The 19,228-nt window shown below is 48.0% G+C and overlaps 1 long non-coding RNA gene across 1 annotated transcript; it reads left to right on the top strand.

The window, feature by feature from the left end:
• The first annotated feature begins 230 nt into the window (after positions 1-230).
• Positions 231-1,175, top strand: LOC142077505 (uncharacterized). Its single transcript, XR_012671873.1, has 3 exons — positions 231-295; positions 385-444; positions 1,132-1,175. It is a non-coding gene; the product is annotated as an uncharacterized LOC142077505 (long non-coding RNA).
• Positions 1,176-19,228: the final 18,053 nt, after the last annotated feature.

Here is a 19,228-nt window from a genome sequence, read left to right as displayed (position 1 = left end):
AGGGTTGGTGCGTGGTATTAGAGGAAAGATGTGACTGGTGGCTATATGACTACATTATGGTGTTTCTATTTTTTAATTTGAAGGGGCAAAGGGAGGAGCAATATGGGATATGGGCACTGGAGCTGACTTGGCCAAGGTTGAGTGGTGATTGGCGGGCTGAAGTAGCGGTTATTTTTCAGGTGGTGTGTTGCTGGTGAAGTTGTAAGCAACCCTTGTTGTTTGTGTTTTACAGGTGGTGCGCAAGCTTCAATGTGGCAACCCAAAATGATGGAGGCTGGACAGCTGAGTGGCCGAGGTCAATGAGGGGGTGATAGGAGTCACTGTGGGCAGGCTGCAGTTTTGGGCAGTATCTCTGCATGTGCTTTTTTGCTTGGGTTTTTGCAGGCGCCGCACACAGGCTCGAAGGGGCGATGCTGCCACATGCTGACGAAGGGGTCTGAGAAGGTGAGGCGGTTGTGGGCCGGGTTGGCGTCTAATAGCGAAGTATTACATGGCAACGCAGTGAAGTGTTTCTCTTGAGACAAGGGATTAAGGAATTTTAGTAGTTGAATGATTAATAGTAGTTAGAAGATTGAATCAGTAGGTAGGGGCTTGATACTTTGTTCCTCACAAGGCCGGCTCAGCCTGATAAGGCCGACTTAGCTATGGTGTAAATTAACTGAGGCGCCTCACAAGGACAGCTCCTGATAAAGACTAAAAACTTGTCTCAAGAAGCCAGCTAAAACTGACCCTGCGGTATGGACAAAAGTAAGAAGACAACTGAGCCTGCGCAAGAACAAAAGGTTACTAGCGGTGACGAAGAGGAACTATCAGCCTTCATCCCCACGACCCCCGACGACCACCACTAGGAGGCAATGCGCAAGCGCAGATGGGAGGGGTCTATGGAAATGACTTCTTGGAACTCATTTTAATACAAACCGGGGACAGGTCATGCATATGTATAGGCATATTACAAAACTTTATGAATATGTAATATTTTACTGTATATATTTATGGTGAGTGCCGCATTGAGGCGCGCACGATTTTGGTGGGACTACCCCCCGTGCTGCCCAGCGCTGAATAAACATACCTACTTTACAATCTCACAGATTGCGGAGTCCGGTTTCCGCAAGTCACTCTGTAATCTTGCAGGTGGTGTGCGGGCTGCCTTTGGAATTGGATGAGCATTTGAGGTGAGCTGGGTAGCAGAGAGGAGGAGCATGGGACTGGTGATTTCTCACAAATGCAATGTTAACCTTGTGCGTCTTTGGTATCTTACATGCCACAGGTAATGGCGTCCGACTCTGGAATCGCTGTGGAGAAGGCAAGTGCAATGCCACGGCTCTTGTGCGGATGAGGGTGTTGTGGAAGAGAGCAGTGTCTACTGTCATGATGCTTACTGCTGGTGTGTGTGTTGGTTTTTTTTTCTTCAGATACTGAAGGGGAACCTGGTGACTGCAGGAAAATATCAGCTAGCCAATGTGTTTTTTGTCAAGGATGGATTCAGACCCCCGGCCCTCTGAAAGCTAAGTTGAGGGATGATGGCTGGGAAAGGGGGCAAGGAGACAAGGCTGTCAACTGCAGGAAGGTGCATTTAAAGCTACTTAGAGCAAAGAGCTGTCCAGGAACAGCCACTTTTGGGCAGTTAAAGGTAGCGAGTTACTCTTCAGCGTGATGCTAGCGTGTGCTGGGCAGGGCAGTTCCAGCCTGTGTCTGTTGTTGTGTAGTTCGTGTGGTCTGTCTTCTGTGTCTTAGGCCTTCCTCAGGTCTCGATGTCCTCTTTGTGCTCGAGGAGCACAGCATGCACCTCGGGTGCCATCCCTAGGATCTTGACTGTCTGTACTCATCGGTGTAGCACCCATCGGATGCTGCTTCTTTTGTGTTACAAGCTTAGTGTGGATTGGTCCTACGTCTCAGAACTTTCTGGACACTCCTCTTTTGCGGCATCCTTCTTGGCTGCAGGAGCAGATCTGTTCTCTAGATGTCCATTTTTGCAGACTGGGATTGTTTCCCTGCATCCTTACATTTTTTGGTCTTGAGGCCTGGCTTCTTGTGTGTAAATCTGCTTAATTTTGAGAGCAACTTCTTGTCACAGGCCATGATGTTCTACTCTTTTTCTGGGGTTGCCCCAGAGCCTCCTCACGTCACCATCACGGTCCCATGCGTCTTCTTGGCCGATGTTGTCTTCTGTCCGGGTGTCATTCTTCTTGCCGAGAGTTTTCTCTCCTCTGAGGCGCGTTGTTTGTAGGGTTCTATATAGTGTCTGTCTGTGCATGTGTGATTTTGGCTTGGAGCTGCCCTGCCTGGGGGTGTAGAGTCAGGGGGAGGTGGAATAGCCATAAGAGTCTGTGCTTAATATGTTGATATGCCTAGACCGTTGAGGCAAAGGTTGCGCAGTCATCTCAGATCGAGTAGCTATCAGCAGGTTGTGTGGACAGCTCTTTCAATGGTGTTTCATGGGGAGGAGCAGAGCTGTGTGGGAGGGGCTGGTCAGGGGTAGTAAAGCAGATTGAATCTCCAAGGTGTTAATGCTTATATGTTTGGGCCTTAAAGGTTGTGGGTTGTTTGGGTGTGGTGTTTTTTTTTTTAACGGCAGGATGTATTGTTGGATTCTTAATGGTATTCCTAAATGGAAAGATGACTTCTGGAATTGTTAAGCTATTGCTCTGCAAGTGGGTGACTTCTTCGACGTTATTGCTTTTTCAGATGCAGAGAGACAAGCCACGCACCAAAGGGTGTGACGTAGGAGAGGCGAGTGGAGCGCCGTAAGAAGGTGGGTTGTTGCATGGTATTAGCGGGACGATGTGACTGGTGGCTGTATGACTACATTATGGTAATTTTTTTAATTTGAAGGTGCAAAGGGAGGAGTAACGTGGGATACGGGCACTGGAGCTGACTCGGGCAAGGTGAGTGGTGGTTGGTGGGCTTAAGTAGCGGTTATTTTCCAGGTGTCGTACTGCTGGTGAAGTTATAAGCAAGCCTTGTTGTTTGGGTCTTACAGGTGGTGCACAAACCTCAACATGGTAATCGAAGGTGACGGAGGCCAGGTGGGTGAGCTGTCAAGGTAAAGGAGTGAGAGACACGTATTGGTGTGGGCAGGCTGCGGTTTTGGGCAGTATCTCAGCATGTGCCTTTTTGCTTGGGTTTCTGCAGGTGCCGCACGCAGGCTCGGAGGGGCGATGCTGCCGCATGCTGACGAGGGGTCTGAGAAGGTGGGGTGGTTGTGGGCCGGGTGGGTGTCTAATAGCGAAGTATTACATGGCAACTGAAGTGTTTCTTTGTGGTTTTGCAGGTGTCGAGCTGGCCGCCTTTGGAACTAGATGAGCATTTGAGGTGAGCTGGGTAGTAGAGAAGAGGAGCATGGGGCTAGGGGTTTCTGGCAAGTGCAACGGTAATTTTGTGTCTCTTGGTATTCTAGGCATCAGAAGCGATGACAGCTGCTGCATCTGAGTCTGGTATTGGTGTGGAGCAGGTGAGTGGAATGCAATGGTGTGTCTCAGGCGGGGGATGTTGTGGGAAAGGTCCATGTTGACTGATGTGACACTGACTGGTGGCACTGTTGTGCATGCATCGTTTGTTTTTTTTTTTTTTTTGCAGATGGTGAAGAGGAACTGGTGACTGCAGGGTTAACCCAGTGGGCTGATTGTGGTTTTTCCTTGTAGAGAATGGATTCAGATTCCTGGCCCTCTAAAAGCTAAGTTGAGGCACTGGCGCTGGTGGTGGGTCGAGGGAGGGAGGGGACCAGGTTGGCAATTGCATGAAGGGGTTTTAAAGATAGTGTAGGGCAGGGGGCTGTCCAGGTACCGTCCCCCTTGGGCAGTTAAAGGGAGCGGGTTACTTATCAGTGTGATGCTAGCGTGAGCCGGGCAGGGCAGTTCCAGCCTGTGTCTGTTGTTGTGTAGTTTGTGTGGTCTGTCTTCTGTGTCTTAGGCCTTCCTCAGGTCTCAATGTCCTCTTTGCGCTCAGAGCACAGCGCGCATGTCGGGTGCCATCGCTAGGATCTTGACTATCTGTACTCATCGGTGTAGCACCAATTGGATGCCGCTTCTTTTGTGTTACAAGCTTAGAGTGTGGATTGGTCCTGCGTCTCAGAACTTTCTGGACACTCCTCTTTTGTGGTATCCTTCTTGGCTGCGGGAGCAGCTCTGCTCTCTAGATGTCCATTTTTGCAGACTGGGATTGTTTCCCTGCATCCTTACATTCTTAGGTCTTGAGGCCAGGCTTCTTGTGCATCCATCCTCTCAGTTTTGAGAGCAACTGCTTGTCATGGGCCGTGAGGTTCTACTCCTTTTTCTGGGGTTGCCCCAGAGCCTCCTTGCATCACTGTCACGGTCCCATGCATCGTCTCGCCTGAACGGTGTCTTCCGTTTGGGTGTCGTCATTCTTGCCGAGAGTTTTCTCTCCTCTTTGAGGCGCATTGTTTGTAGGGTTCTCTATAGGGTTGTTCTGTGCATGTGTGTGTTTGGCTTGGAGCTGCCTTGCCTGGTGGTGTAGAGTCAGGGGGAGGTGGAATAAGCCATAAGAGTGTATGGTTAATATGTTGATGTGCCTACACTGTTGAGGCAAAGGTTGTACAGTCATCTCAGATTGAGTAGCCATCAGCAGGTTGTGTGGACAGCTCTTTCAATGGTGTTTAATGGGGAGGAGCAGAGCTGTGTGGGAGGGGCTGGTCAGGGGTAGTAAAGCAGATTGAATCTCCAAGGTGTTAATGCTTATATGTTTGGGCCTTAAAGGTTGTGGGTTGTTTGGGTGTGGTGTTTTTTTTTTTAACGGCAGGATGTATTGTTGGATTCTTAATGGTATTCCTAAATGGAAAGATGACTTCTGGAATTGTTAAGCTATTGCTCTGCAACTGGGTGACTTCTTCGACGTTATTGCTTTTTCAGATGCAGAGGGACAAGCCACGCACCAAAGGGTGACGTAGGAGAGGCGAGTGGAGCGCCGTAAGAAGGTGGGTTGTTGCATGGTATTAGCGGGACGATGTGACTGGTGGCTGTATGACTACATTATGGTAATTTTTTTAATTTGAAGGTGCAAAGGGAGGAGTAACGTGGGATACGGGCACTGGAGCTGACTCGGGCAAGGTGAGTGGTGGTTGGTGGGCTTAAGTAGCGGTTATTTTTCAGGTGTCGTATTGCTGGTGAAGTTATAAGCAAGCCTTGTTGTTTGGGTCTTACAGGTGGTGCACAAACCTTAACGTGGCAACCGAAGGTGATGGAGGCCAGGTGGGTGAGCTGTCAAGGTAAAGGAGTGAGAGACACGAATCGGTGTGGGCAGGCTGCGGTTTTGGGCAGTATCTCAGTATGTGCCTTTTTGCTTGGGTTTCTGCAGGTGCCGCACGCAGGCTTGAAGGGGCGATGCTGCCACATGCTGACGAGGGGTCCAAGAAAGTGAGGCGGTTGTGGGCCGGGTTGGCGTCTAATAGCGAAGTATTGCATGGCAACTCAGTGAAGTGTTTCTCTGTGTGATCTTGCAGGTGCTGTGCGGGCCGCCTTTGGAATTGGATGAGCCTTTGAGGTGAGCTGGGCAGTAGAGAGGAGGAGCATGGGACTGGTGATTTCTCACAAATGCAATGTTAGCCTTGTGTGTCTTTGGTATCTTAGGTGCCACAAGTAATGGTGTTCGACTCTGGAATTGGCGTGGAGCAGGCAAGTTCAATGCCACGGCTCTTGTGAGGATGAGGGTGTTGTGGAAGAGAGGGGTGTCTACTGTCATGATGCTTACTGCTGGTGTGTGTGTTGTGTTTTTTTTCCAGATACTGAAGAGGAACCTGGTGACTGCAGGAAAATATCAGCTATCCAATGTGTGTTTTCTCAAGGATGGATTCAGATCCCCGGCCCTCTGAAAGCTAAGTTGAGGGATGATGGCTGGGGAGGGGGCAAGGAGACAAGGTTGGCAACTGTAGGGAGGTGCATTTAAAGTTACTTAGGGCAAAGGGCTGTCCAGGAACAGTCCCCCTTGGGCATTAAAGGGAGCTGTCTACTCTTCACTATGATGCTGGGCAGGGCAGTTCCAGCCTGTGTCTGTTGTTGTGTAGTTTGTGTGGTCTGTCTTCTGTGTCTTAGGCCTTCCTCAGGTCTCGATGTCCTCATGGTTGTTGGCGCTTGAGGGGCACGGGTGCCATCCCTAAGGTCTTGAATGCTTCCACTCATCAGCATAGCACTCGAGAGGCACTTCTTTTCTTGCATTACAAGCTGAAAGCGTGGATCGGTCTTGTGTCTTGAAGTTTCCAGACGGTCATCTTTTGCGGCATCCTTCCCGGCTGTGTGAGCAGCTCTTCTCTCTAGCCATCTGTTTTCATGGAGTGGGATTGCTTCCCTGCATCCTTAGGCTCTTTGGTCTTGAGGCCAGGCTTCTTCCTTGTACATCCTTTCAGTTTTGAGAGTATCTTCTTGTCACGGGCCGTGAGGTTCTGCTCCTTTTTCTGGGGTTGCCCCAGAGCCTTCTCATGTCACCGTTATGGTCCCACAGGTCGTCTTGCCTGACAGCGACTTCTATCTGGGTGTCATTCTTCTTGCCGAGAGTTTTCTCTCCTCTTTGAGGTGCGTTTTTTGTAGGGTTCCATGTAGCGTCAGTCTGTGCGTGTGTGTGTTTGGCTTGGAGCTGCCCTGCCTGGGGGGTGTAGAGTCAGGGGGAGGTGGAATAGCCATAAGAGTCTATGGTTAATACGTTGATATGCGTAGACTGTTGAGGCAATGGTTGTACGGTCATCTAGGTCTCAGTGGCTGTTGGCAGGCTGTGTGGACAGCTCTTTCGATAATGTTTTATGGGGATGAGCTGAGCCATGTGGGAGGTGCTGTTCAGGGGTAGTGAAGGAAATTGAATCTCAAAGGCATTAAGGCTTGTATGTGTACGGCTTAATGTTTGATTTATAAAATTTGTTTAATGGCAGGAAGTATAGTTGGATTCTAGATGGTATGCTTACATGGCCAGAAGTCCTCTGCAATTGTTAGGCTATCGCTCTGCATCCGGGTGACTCATTCAATATCATTTTTGCAGATGCAGAGGAACGAGCGGAGCACTAGAAGCAGGAGGGTTGGTGCGTGGTATTAGAGGGAAGATGTGACTGGTGGCTATATGACTACATTATGGTGTTTCTATTTTTTAATTTGAAGGGGCAAAGGGAGGAGCAATATGGGATATGGGCACCGGAGCTGACTCGGCCAAAGTGAGTGGTGATTGGCGGGCTGAAGTAGCGGTTATTTTTCAGGTGGTGTGTTGCTGGTGAAGTTGTAAGCAACCCTTGTTGTTTGTGTTTTACAGGTGGTGCGCAAGCTTCAATGTGGCAACCCAAAATGACGGAGGCTGGACAGCTGAGTGGCCGAGGTCAATGAGGGGGTGATAGGAGTCACTGTGGGCAGGCTGCAGTTTTGGGCAGTATCTCTGCATGTGCTTTTTTGCTTGGGTTTTTGCAGGCGCCGCACGCAGGCTCGAAGGGGCGACGCTGCCGCGTGCTGACGAAGGGGTCTGAGAAGGTGAGGCGGTTGTGGGCCGGGTTGGCGTCTAATAGCGAAGTATGACATGGCAAGACAGTGAAGTGTTTCTGTGTGATCTTGCAGGTGCTGTGCGGGCCGCCTTTGGAATTGGATGAGCGTTTGAGGTGAGCTGGGTAGCAGAGAGGAGGAGCATGGGACTGGTGATTTCTCACAAATGCAATGTTAACCTTGTGTGTCTTTGGTATCTTAACGTGCCACAAGTAATGGTGGCCACAGCGTCCGACTCTGGAATTGGCGTGGAGCAGGCAAGTTCAATGCCACGGTTCTTGTGAGGATGAGGGTGTTGTGGAAGAGAGCGGTGTCCACTGTCATGATGCTTACTGCTGGCACGCTGTTTTGTAGTTGTTTTTTTTTTTTTTCAGATGCTGGAGGGGAACCTGGTGATTGCAGGAAAATATCAGCTAGCCAATGTGTGTTTTGTCAAGGATGCATTCAGACTCCCGGCCCTCTCAAAGCTAAGTTGAGGGACGATGGCTGGGGAGGGGGCAAGGAGACAAGGCTGCCAACTGCAGGAAGGTGCATTTAAAGTTGCTTAGGGCAAAGGGCTGTCCCAGGACCGTCCCCCTTGGGCAGATAAAGGGAGCAGGTTACTTATCAGCGTGATGCTAGTGTGTGCTGGGCAGGGCAGTTCTAGCCTGTGTCTGTTGTTGTGTAGTTTGTGTGGTCTGTCTTCTGTGTCTTAGGCCTTCTGCAGGTCTCTGTCCTCTTTGCGCTCGAGGAGCACAGCACACGCCGCAAGCGCCATCCCTAGGATCTTGAATGCCTCTACTCATTGGTGTAGCGCCAATAGGGCACTTTTTCCTTGTGTTACAAGCTGAAAGCGTGGATCGGTCTTATGTCTCAAAGTTTCCAGACGGTCATCTTTTGTGGCATCCTTCCCGTCTCTTTGAGCAGCTCTGCTCTATAGCCATACGTTTTCGTGGACTGGGATTGTTTCCCTGCATCTTTACGTTCTCAGGTCTTGAGGCCAGGCTTCTTGTGTGTACATCCGCTCAGTTTTCAGAGCAACTCCTTGTCACGGGTCATGATGCTCTACTCTCTGTGGGGTTGCCACAGAGCCTCCTCACGTCACCGTCACAGTCCCGCAGGTCGTCTTGCCTGATGATGTCTTCCATCTGGGTCTCATTCTTCTTGCTGAGATTTTTCTCTCATCTTTGAGGCATGCAGTTTAGTGTTGTGTAGTGTTGGTCTGTGCACGTATGTGGCTTGGAGCTGTCCTGCCCGGGGTTGTAGAGTCGGGTATAGGTGGAATAGCCATAAGAGTCTATGGTTAATATGGTGATGTGCCTAGACCGTTGAGACAATGGCTGAACAGTCATCTAGGACTCAGTAGCTGTTGGCAGGTTCTGTGGACAGCTCTTTTGATGATGTTATATGGGGATGAGCTGAGCCACGTGGGAATGGCTGTTCAGGGGTAGTGAAGCAGATTGAGTCTCAAAGGTGTTAAGGCTTATATGTGTAGGGGTAAATGTTTGACTTCTAAATTTTGTTTAATGAGAGTATGTATAGTCGGATTCTAGATAGTATTCCTACGTTGAAACAAGTCCTCTGGAATTGTTAAGCTATTGCTCTGCATCCGGGTAAATCATTCAATATTGTTTTTGCAGATGCAGAAGGACGAGCTGTGCAGGGTGATGGTCAAGAGGCGAGCGGAGCACTAGAAGAAGGTGGGTTGGTGCGTGGTATTAGAGGGAAGATGTGACTGGTGGCTATATGACTACATTATGGTATTTCTATGTTTCTTTTAATTTGAAGGTGCAAAGGGAGGAGCAATGTGTGATATGGGCACCGGAGCTGACTTGGGCAGGTGAGCAGTGATTGGTGGGCTTAAGTAGCGGTCATGTTTCAGGTGGTGTATTGCTGGTGAAGTTGTAAGCAACCCTTGTTGTTTGTGTTTTACAGGTGGTGCACAAACCTTAAGATGGCAACTGAAGCTGATGGGGGCTGGGTGGGTGAGCTGTCAAGGTAAAGGAGTGAGAGACACGAATCGGTGTGGGCAGGCTGCAGTTTTGGGCAGTATCTCAGCATGTGCCTTTTTGCTTCGGTTTCTGCAGGTGCCGCATGCAGGCGCGGAGGGGCGATGCTGCCGCATGCTGACGAGGGGTCCGAGAAGGTGAGGCGGCTGTGGACCGGGTTGGCGTCTAATAGCGAAGTATTGCATGGCAACTCAGTGAAGTGTTTCTCTGTGTGATCTTGCAGATGCTGTGCGGGCCGCCTTTGGAATTGGATGAGCGTTTGAGGTGAGCTGGGTAGCAGAGAGGAGGAGCATGGGACTGGTGATTTCTCACAAGTGCAACGGTAATTTTGTGTCTCTTGGTATCCTAGGCATCAGAAGCAATGACAGCCACAGCGTCCGACTCTGGAATTGGCGTGGAGCAGTTGAGTGGAATGCAACAGTGTGTTTGAGGTCGGGGATGTTGTGGGAAAGGTCCATGTTAACTGATGTGATACTGACTGGCAGCACTGTTGTGCATGCATTGTTTGGTTTTTTTGCAGATGGTGAAGAGGAACCTGGTGACTGCAGGATTAACCCAGTGGGCTGATTGTGGTTTTTCTTGTAGAGGATGGATTCAGACCCCCGGCCTTCTCAAAGCTAAGTTGAGGCAGTGGTGCTGGAGATGGATTGAGGGAGGGAGGGGGACCAGGTTGGCAATTGCATGAAGGGCTTTTAAAGACAGTGTAGGGCAGGGGGCTGTCCAGGGACAAGTCCCCCTTGGGCAGTTAAAGGCAGCTGGTTACTCTTCAGTGTGATGCTAGCGTGTGCCGGGCAGGGCAGTTCCAGCCTGTGTCTGTTGTGTAGTTTGTGTGGTCTGTCTTCTGTGTCTTAGGCCTTCCTCAGGTCTCGATGTCCTCTTTGTGCTCGAGGAGCACAGCATGCACCTCGGGTGCCATCCCTAGGATCTCGACTATCTGTACTAATTGGTGTAGCACCCATTGGACACTGCTTCTTTTGTGTTACAAGCTTAAAGTGTGGATTGGTCCTGCGTCTCAGAACTCCAGATGGTCATCTCTTGCGGCATCCTTCTTGGCTGCAGGAGCAGCTCTGCTCTCTAGCCGACCATTTTCACGGACTGGGATTGTTTCCCTGCATCCTTATGTTCTTAGGTCTTGAGGCCAGGCTTCTTGTGCATCCATCCTCTCAGTTTTGAGAGTATCTTCTTGTCACGGGGTATGATGTTCTACTCTTTTTCTGGGGTTGCCACAGAGCCTCCTCACGTCACTGTCATGGTCCCATGCGTCTTCTTGCCTGAACGGTGTCTTCTGTTTGGGTGTCATCATTCTTGCCGAGAGTTTTCTCTCTTCTTTGAGGTGCATTATTTGTAGGGTTCTCTATAGGGTTGGTCTGTGCATGTGTGTGTTTGGCTTGGAGCTGCCTTGCCTGGTGGTGTAGAGTCAGGGGGAGGTGGAATAAGCCATAAGAGTGTATGGTTAATATGTTGATGTGCCTACACTGTTGAGGCAACAGTTGTACAGTCATTTCAGATTGAGTAGCCATCAGCAGGTTGTGTGGACAGCTCTTTCAATGGTGTTTAATGGGGAGGAGCAGAGCTGTGTGGGAGGGGCTGGTCAGGTCTATTGAAGCAGATTGATTCTTAAATGGAAAGAAGACTTCTGGAATTGTTAAGCTATTGCTCTGCAACTGAGTGACTTGTTTGATATTATTGTTTTTGCAGATACATAGGAATGAGCCACGCACCAAAGAATGACAGAGGAGGCAAGTGTAGCACCGTAGGAAGGTTGTGGTAAGGTTGCTTTCCATAATGTTTGAGAAGTTGTGGAGATTGGGTGATGTCCCAGAAGACTGGAAGAAGGCTAATGTCACCCCATCTACAAGAAGGGCATAAAGGAGGATCCAGGAAATTGTAGGCCCATCAGTCATACTTAAGTCCCTGGGAAAGCTGTGCAATGAATCTTCCTGTGTGATATCACAAGTCACATGAAGCACACGATTGGGAAGAGCCAGCATGGACTCACCAAGGGTAAATCATGCTTGACAAACCTGATCGCCTTCTATGACAAAGTAACCTGCTTGCTTGATGTGGGGCGAGCGGTGGACATGGTCTACCTGGATTTCTCCAAGGCTTTTGATATGATTTCCCACAGCCCCCTCCTAGAGAAACTGATGCGTTAGTCTAGAGAAGCTGTTCGGTGGGTGGAGAACGTGCTGACAGGCTACCCCCAGAGGGTGGTTGTAAATAGCTCCTTTTCAAACGGGCAACCTGTCGCAAGTGGGGTCCCCCCAGGGATTGATATTGGGCCCAGCACTGTTAAATATCTTCATAAGTGATGTGGATGATGGGATTGAGTGTACCCTGATGAAGCTTGATGTGATACCAAACTGAGTGGGGAAGCGGACACTTTGGAGGAGAGAGCCACTCTGCAGGAAGACCTGCTGGATAGACTGGAAGAATGGGCTAATGAGAACCTTATGAAGTTCAACAAAGTCAAAAGTTAGGTCTTGCACCTGGGAAAACATATCCAGGAGTGCAGTACAGGCTGGGATGTATCCAGCTGGGGAGCAGCTGTGGCAAAGGGACCGGGGGGTCCTGGTCCTGATGCAGAGACATAGAAGTCGTCATCCCACTCTACTCAGCGCTTGCCAGGTCACACCTAGAATACTGTGTTAGGTGTTGGTCCCCACTGTACAAAAAAAGATATGAACAGGCTGGAGAGGGCCCAGAGAAGGGCCACAAAGATGATCAAAAGACTGGGAACCCTGATGCATGAGGAAAAGCTGAGAGAACTGTGTTTGTGTACCCTTGAGAAAAGAAGGCTTAGGGAAGACCTCATCACCATGTTCCAGTAGGTAAATTGTGGTTACAAAGATGATGGAGACTCCCCTTTTACAAGGAGTCACATAAAAAAGATGAGGGGTAATGGGTACAAGTTACTCTTGGGGAGATTCTGATTGGACACAAGAGGAAAACTTTTCACAATAAGAAGAATCAGCCATTGGGATGATATCCCCAGGGAAGCGGCAGATTCCTCAACATCGGACACTTGTAAGATTTGGCCAGACAGGGTGCTGGGCCATCTTGTCTAGACCGTGCTTTTGCCAAGAAAGGTTGGACCAGATAATCCTTGAGGTCCCTTGCAACTTGGTATTCTGTGATTAAAGTGGGTCAGCCTGTGGTGTCGGAGGGAAGGTGAGTCTTGTTGGCTATATGACTGCATAATGTTGTGGGTTTTTTTTTCCCAAAGATGCAAAGCAATGAGCCAAGTGGGATATGGGCACTGGAGTTGACTTGGGCAAGGTGAGCAATGACTAGTGGGCTGAAGTAGCAGTTATTTTTCAGGTGGTGTATTGTCAGTGAAGTTATAAGCATTACCTGTTGTTTGGGCTTCCCAAGTGGTACGCAAGCTTCAACGCAGCAGCCCCAAATGACGGAGGCTGGGTGCGCAGGTAAGGGCCAAGGTAAAAGAGGGGGAGATGAGAATTGCTGCAGGCAGACTGTGCTTTTAGCTTGGGTTTTTCCACATGCTGCAGGTAGCCTCAGAGGGGTGTAGCTGTCCACTGAGGAGCGGTCCGGGAAGGTGAGGAGGTTGTTGGCTGGGTCTCCATTTAATAGCTAAGCATTAAACGGCATCTTGGTTAACCATTTACCTTTTGGTTTTGCGGGAGCTGTGCTGGCTGCCTTTGGAATTGGATGAGCATTTGAGGTGAGCTGGGGTAGTAGAGAGGAGGAGCGTGGGGCTGGTGATTTCTCCCAAGCGCAATGGTAACTTTGTGTCTCTTGACATCTTGGGTGCCACGAGTGACAGTTGCAGCATCTGACTTTGGAATCCGTGTGGAGAGCACTATGGTGCTTTTGAGGAGGAGGCTAGTGTGATGCTGAATACCAGCACTGTTTTGTGGTTTGGTTGTTTTTTTTGGTGTGGGTGTAGTGGTGTTTTTTTTTTTTTGCAGATAAAGAGGAACTGGGTGAGTGCAGCAACATCCCAGTTAGTGTTTTGGGTTTTGTGGTTTTTTGTTTTTAGGATGGATTCAGATCCCTGGCCTTCTGAAAACTAAGTTGAGGGACCAGGGCTGGGGAGGGAACAAGGTTGGGAATTGCAGGAATGTGTTATGAAGTTAGAGTAGGGGAGAGGACTGTCCAGGAACAGTCCCTTTTGGGAAGGTGTAAAGGGAGCGGGTTATTTTTTAGCATGATGCTAGCGTGTGCCGGGCTCGGCTGTTCCAGCCTGTGTCTGTGGTGTTGTGTAGTTTCTGTAGACTCTCTTCTGCGTCTTCTACAATAGCTTTCTCAGGTCTTGAGGTCTCCATAGCTCTTCATGATCAGCAGGCACCTCAGTAGCCCTCCTGATGGTCTCAAATGCATTGCCTCATTAGCATAGTGCCTGTTGAGCCCTTCTTAGCTTGCTATTGTAGCTTCAAGCATGGACATGCCTGGTAAGCGTTGCATCATAGATGTTTCTGAGGGGTCATCTCTTGCGGTGGCGAGCCAGGCGGTGCCAGCAGCTCTGCTCTCAGGAGTTCTGTTTCCACAGTTGCCTTTAGGGGTTTCACCCCTGTGTCCTTAATGGTCCTAAAGCCTGGCTTCTCACGCATCCATCGTTCTGGGTTTGATGGTAGTTTTCTCTCACGGGCCGTGGCAGTTGCCTCTCTTTCCCAGGGGTGCTATAGAGCATTTGTGCCATTGTGGCACTGTAGGGCTTCTGTGCTGGAGGCGTTTTCCCTACGGGAGTCATTCTCCCTTGTGGTTTTCTCGTGTCTCATGGTCACATTGTTTGTGGCGTCTGCGTGTGGTCTCTGTCTGCGTGTTAGGGTTGAAGCTGTGCTGCCTGGGAGTGTAGCAATATTAAAGACAGGGGAAGCATAGCTTTATATGGTTACATGTTGATCTGGCCAGATTCTTTAAGCAAAGGCTGTACAGTCCATCTCTGGGCAAGTAGCTCTAGAGAGCTGCCACAGTTACTTTCATTGTGTTTTGTGGGTGATAGAGGCTGTGCTCTGGCCTTTTGGGAGTGGCAGTTTGCAAGGTAGTCGAGTGGGTTGAATCTTGAATTTGCCTTAACTTGTCTATGTGGGGCTTAATATCTGGTGTGTTTTTTTTCTATCTGCAGTTAGAAGGCATATGCAAAAACAAGACAGGCTTTTAGTCTTCTCAAGCTATTGGTCAGCATCCAGGTGACTTGCTTTACATGGTTTGATTAGCACAGTCTGTTTGGGTGGAGGTTGTCTGGGCTGGTTTTTTGTATAGCCAGTAGGTATTGCTAACCAGGGTGTACAGTCCCTTTTGTAGTTTTTTGCAGGTGCCCCAGGATGATTCGGATCCCTGGAGAAAATTCTCAAGCGTGTCTTGCCAGAGTGTCCAAATCGAAGTGAAGAAAAATCAAAGTGAAGAAGGAGCAGGCCCGGTGAATGTAGTGAAGCATCTTCCCTGGCTTGCTCTTAAGAAGGCTGAAACTTTGGAGTCATACGGAATGGCAATGTTGCTTTGAGGTGTGTGGCGAGACAGTTCCGGGGATAGGTCTAGAATGGGGGCAATATGACATCGTGGCAGGTGGGTGGTGAAACAATGGTGTTATGAGTGAGGGGTGGAGCAAGTGGTTGTTGAATGAGTGTTAGTTTTTGAATGTGCCTAACCTTGTATGTGTGAAGTTTTTTATTGCAGGTTGTATTTAATGTTGAGAGTAATTTTTTTTTTAATTATAATAAAAAAAACCCCAGCTGGGGGATTTCTTTTTTTTCCCCTGGCTGAGTTTTTTTTTCCCTTGGTCCTGGCCACTCTGCGAGGTGATGTTCATCGCCAACGTTTGGGCAGAGGTCAGGCTTGGGCCGGGGTTTTTGCAGGCAGGGTGATTTTTGAGGCCTCTGGGAATGCTGTTCCCGGGGAGCGGCGCAGACACGGGGTGATGTCCCGTTGTGGCAGGCTGGTCGCAGAATGGATCGTCGAGAGTGAGGGGTAGCTTGTGTGGTAGCTGAATGAGTGGTGTGTTTTGAATGTATAAACCTTGTTTGATTATGTGGTGGTTTTTTGTTTCTCTGCAGGTTGTGTGTGGAGTTGAGATTTTTTTTTTTTTGTTCAGAGTTAAAAAAAATATAATAAAACCGAGATAGGGGATTCCCCCCTCCCCCGGCTGGGGGTGTGTGTGTTGGGTGTGTGTGTTGTATTCTCCCCCCACCCTGGTCCCAGAAACACTGTAAGGGAGTTCATTGCCAACGTTTGGGTGGATGTTGGGCTTGGGCTGAAGTTTTTGCAAGGGGGATGGTTTTTCTAGGCCTCTGGGAACACCGGTCCTGGGGAGCGCTGTCCTGGAATGTGGCATTTTTCTATCACTGTATGTTGTGTAGCGAATGGTCATGGGAAGATGATTGATGATCATGCGGTTGAAGGGTGTGGGGAATCAGTGTTGAAGAGGACCAGCTTGTGAAGCAGGTGGGCTTAAACTTTATTGTTTAGTGTTAGGATTGTAAATTCTTTTGAGGGGCTTTGTAGTTTCTAATGTAATGACACTTTATGATTTTCTTGTTTTTGTGTGCAGGCATGGAAGTAGGGGGCCCATTGAGATGAGTGGAGCTCAGTCACTTTCTGCCTAGGAATACAAATTGTGGAGATGATGTCACCTCGAAGAGGCAAACTTAGAGATATAAAGCAATAGACTGAGAATGTAGTGGGAGGGAGAAACGTGGAAAAGACTACTAGCTAGAGAATCACAGGTACTAAATACTTGCGCTGACTCTAAAGGTAATGAAGAATTTTTGAGGTCGAATGCATTTTCAAAAATAATGAGTGAGAAGTGATTAAATGTAATTTGTAGGAAGTATTTGATCAACTTGAGAGTAATTTTTGTCTCAGTAGTAAAAGTATATTGTAGAATTAAAATGTAAAAAATGATATGGGAAAACTTACTGGAAATAGCAATGGACCAATTTAAACATAAAAATTAGTAAAAAAAAAATTACAGGCAGTAATGTATCCCTATTGGAATCACAGTAAAAACTGAAATAACAAATGAAAGTACAAAACTAAGTGGGTGTTGTTAATACCTATGGTTAAAGATTGCCAATCGGAGGGTGCTGTGGTGAGGAATTGTTACAGGCATTGACAGCTCTTGCTTGAGCACTATTGTAGCAATAATGTTTGTATGTGATAATTTAAGTGAGAATTAGTCATTGGAGGGAGAGTTGTCATTACCTATAGATAAATGTAGCTCTTGACAGGTTAAAAGAAAGCATGTGCATTACTGGCTCCTAAGTATATTTAAACTATCTGTAATTGTGTAAAGGTTTTGTAATTATTTTGAGTAGTTTTGAAGAAATGTAGAATACTACTTAGGCATAAATGATGTCCAATTGAACTACTGATGTTAATGGGACACTAGCAGGCATGAATTGTGTCTGAGTAGTATCATAAGGAAAATATCAAACTAGGCAGTAAAGATGGAATGCTAATATGGCTGTGTTTAATTACCTTAATTGCAGCCAGAGCTAATTATAGTAGTTAAAAAACTCCTTAATAGGGTTCTAAGGTATCTTAAAAGAAAGTGATTGCAATAAAGTTAAAATAAAGTTTTCTTTGATCTGTTTTGTCTCCTGTGTGTTTTTTTGTGTCTGTTTTTGGTTTTTTTTCTGTCTGTAGGGTTTTTTTGTGTATCTGTCCGATGTCTCATGATTTGATTGTCTCTCTGGTTTTTGTCATTGATGTAGTTTTGTCTTTGATTTTGTCTTTGATTTTGTTGTGTCTCTCTTTTTGTTTTTGTGTGTGTTTTTTTTGTTTCATGTGTGGTTAGAGGAGGGAGTTATCTGTATTGGTCTTTAGGGGTTGTGGTTTTCTTTTTTTGCATGCATTAGTATTGGTATTGGTCTTGGTCTTTGGGGGTTTTGGTTTATTGTGTGCATCAGTCTTGGTCTTTAGGGGTTGTGGGGTTTTTTGTGCACATCAGTCTTGGTGTTTGGGCTTGTGTAGGGTTTTTTTGTGTGTTTGCTATTTAAAATGAAAATAGCAGCAGTAGAAAATGGTATGCTTCCTGGGAGTAACAAACACAAATATATTACAAAATAATAGTATTTCTAAAAAATTACTCCCAGAGCATGTGCCATTTTCTACTGCTGCACCAGATGTATTATTATTAATTGTTTCTTATACCATGTCTATCAATTATTAGTATTCCAAGTGGGAGTAATCTCTGATTTGAATAATCAAAAAACCCCAAAGATCATGGTAACCGTTCATTACTCTGACTTAGAATGCTAATTAATTAGTTATCATGCAGAATAAGCACCAAATAAGACGCAAAATTTTTTTTTTCCCACAACACACAAAGGAACACAAATAGAATGCACCTCCTGGGGGGAAAAAAAAGCTACCACTGCATGCATCTGGAGGACTTTGCGCCCATAGAGAGCAACAGCAAGACGCATAGAGTACAGCTGGAGGACTTCGGGACCATAGAGAGTAACGTCGGCACTATAGAGTACAGCCCGGGAACTTCCGGACCATAGAGGACAGCCGGAGGACTTCCGGACCATAGAGACCGACTTCCGGACCATAGAGGACAGCCGGAGGACTTCCGGACCATAGAGACCGACTTCCGGACCATAGAGGACAGCCGGAGGACTTCCGGACCATAGAGACCGACTTCCGGACCATAGAGGACAGCCGGAGGACTTCCGGACCATAGAGACCGACTTCTGGACCATAGAGGACAGCCGGAGGACTTCCGGACCATAGAGTACAATACCGGAAGTTCGTCTCTGTAGTCCGGAAGTCCTCCCACGCCACCGGAAGTTCTCCAGCAAACCCGGAAGTCACTGTAATTCCACCGGAAATGCACTTTTACCACCTAAAAACAACCCGGAATAATCAAATTGAAGCGGAAGCAAAGAACATGAGGCCAGAAGTCGCACTTAAACACCGGAAGTCACTATAACTATACGGAAGTCATATATAAAAATCAGAAACACACTAAAAATCACCGGAAGTAGAACACACATGACTGGAGACTGGAAGCAACAAACAAGAAAACAAACATGTAAATTCACAGGGCTTAGGGTTAGGATTTTAGGATTCACTGATATGGCTACACATTAGGGCCTTAAGATTACAAGTTAGGGCTCAACCATCGGGTTACAGGGCTATGGTTAAAAAGTTAGGGTTACAGTGAGGGGTGAGGTTAAGGTGAAGAATTACTGCACTTAGGGTGAGGGATTAGGCATTAGGGTTATGGCATCTAGGGTAACAGGTTACAAGTTAGGAGCTGCAGTTACGGTTACAGTCAGGGTGATTAGCGTCAGGATCATTAGGATTAGGGGGGTGGGGTTAGGGTTAGGGTCATTAGCGTTAGGGTAATTGGGGGTAGCGTTTAGGGTTAGGTTAGGGTCAGGGGTTGGGGTTAGGGTGCCGTTAGTGTTAGGGGTTAGGGTCACAGGGGTTAGGGTTGGGTTTAGGGGTAGGGTTGGGGGTTAGGGGTTCGGGTTTAGGGGTTAGGGCCTTAGGGTTAGGGGTCAGGGGGTTAGGGGTCAGGGGGTTAGGGTGTTAGGGTTAAGGGTTAGGGGTTAGGGTCAGGGGTTAGGTTTAGGGTCATTAGGGTTAGGGGGTCAGGGGTTAGGGTTAAGGGTTAGGTTTAGGGTCATTAGGGTTAGGGGGTCAGGGGTTAGGGTTAAGGGTTAGGTTTAGGGTCATTAGGGTTAGGGGGTCAGGGGTTAGGGTTAGGGGCTTAGGGTTAGGGGTTGGGGTTAGGGTTAGGGTTAGGGGGGTTGGGGTTAGCGGTTAGGGTTAGGGTCATTAGGGTTAGGGGTTAGGGTTAGG

The sequence above is a fragment of the Calonectris borealis genome, unplaced genomic scaffold (genome assembly GCF_964195595.1).
Source record: "Calonectris borealis unplaced genomic scaffold, bCalBor7.hap1.2 HAP1_SCAFFOLD_278, whole genome shotgun sequence".
Lineage (NCBI taxonomy): Eukaryota > Metazoa > Chordata > Aves > Procellariiformes > Procellariidae > Calonectris > Calonectris borealis.
Note: the sequence above shows the minus strand (reverse complement) of the source record. Positions and strands in the feature narration are given on the sequence as shown.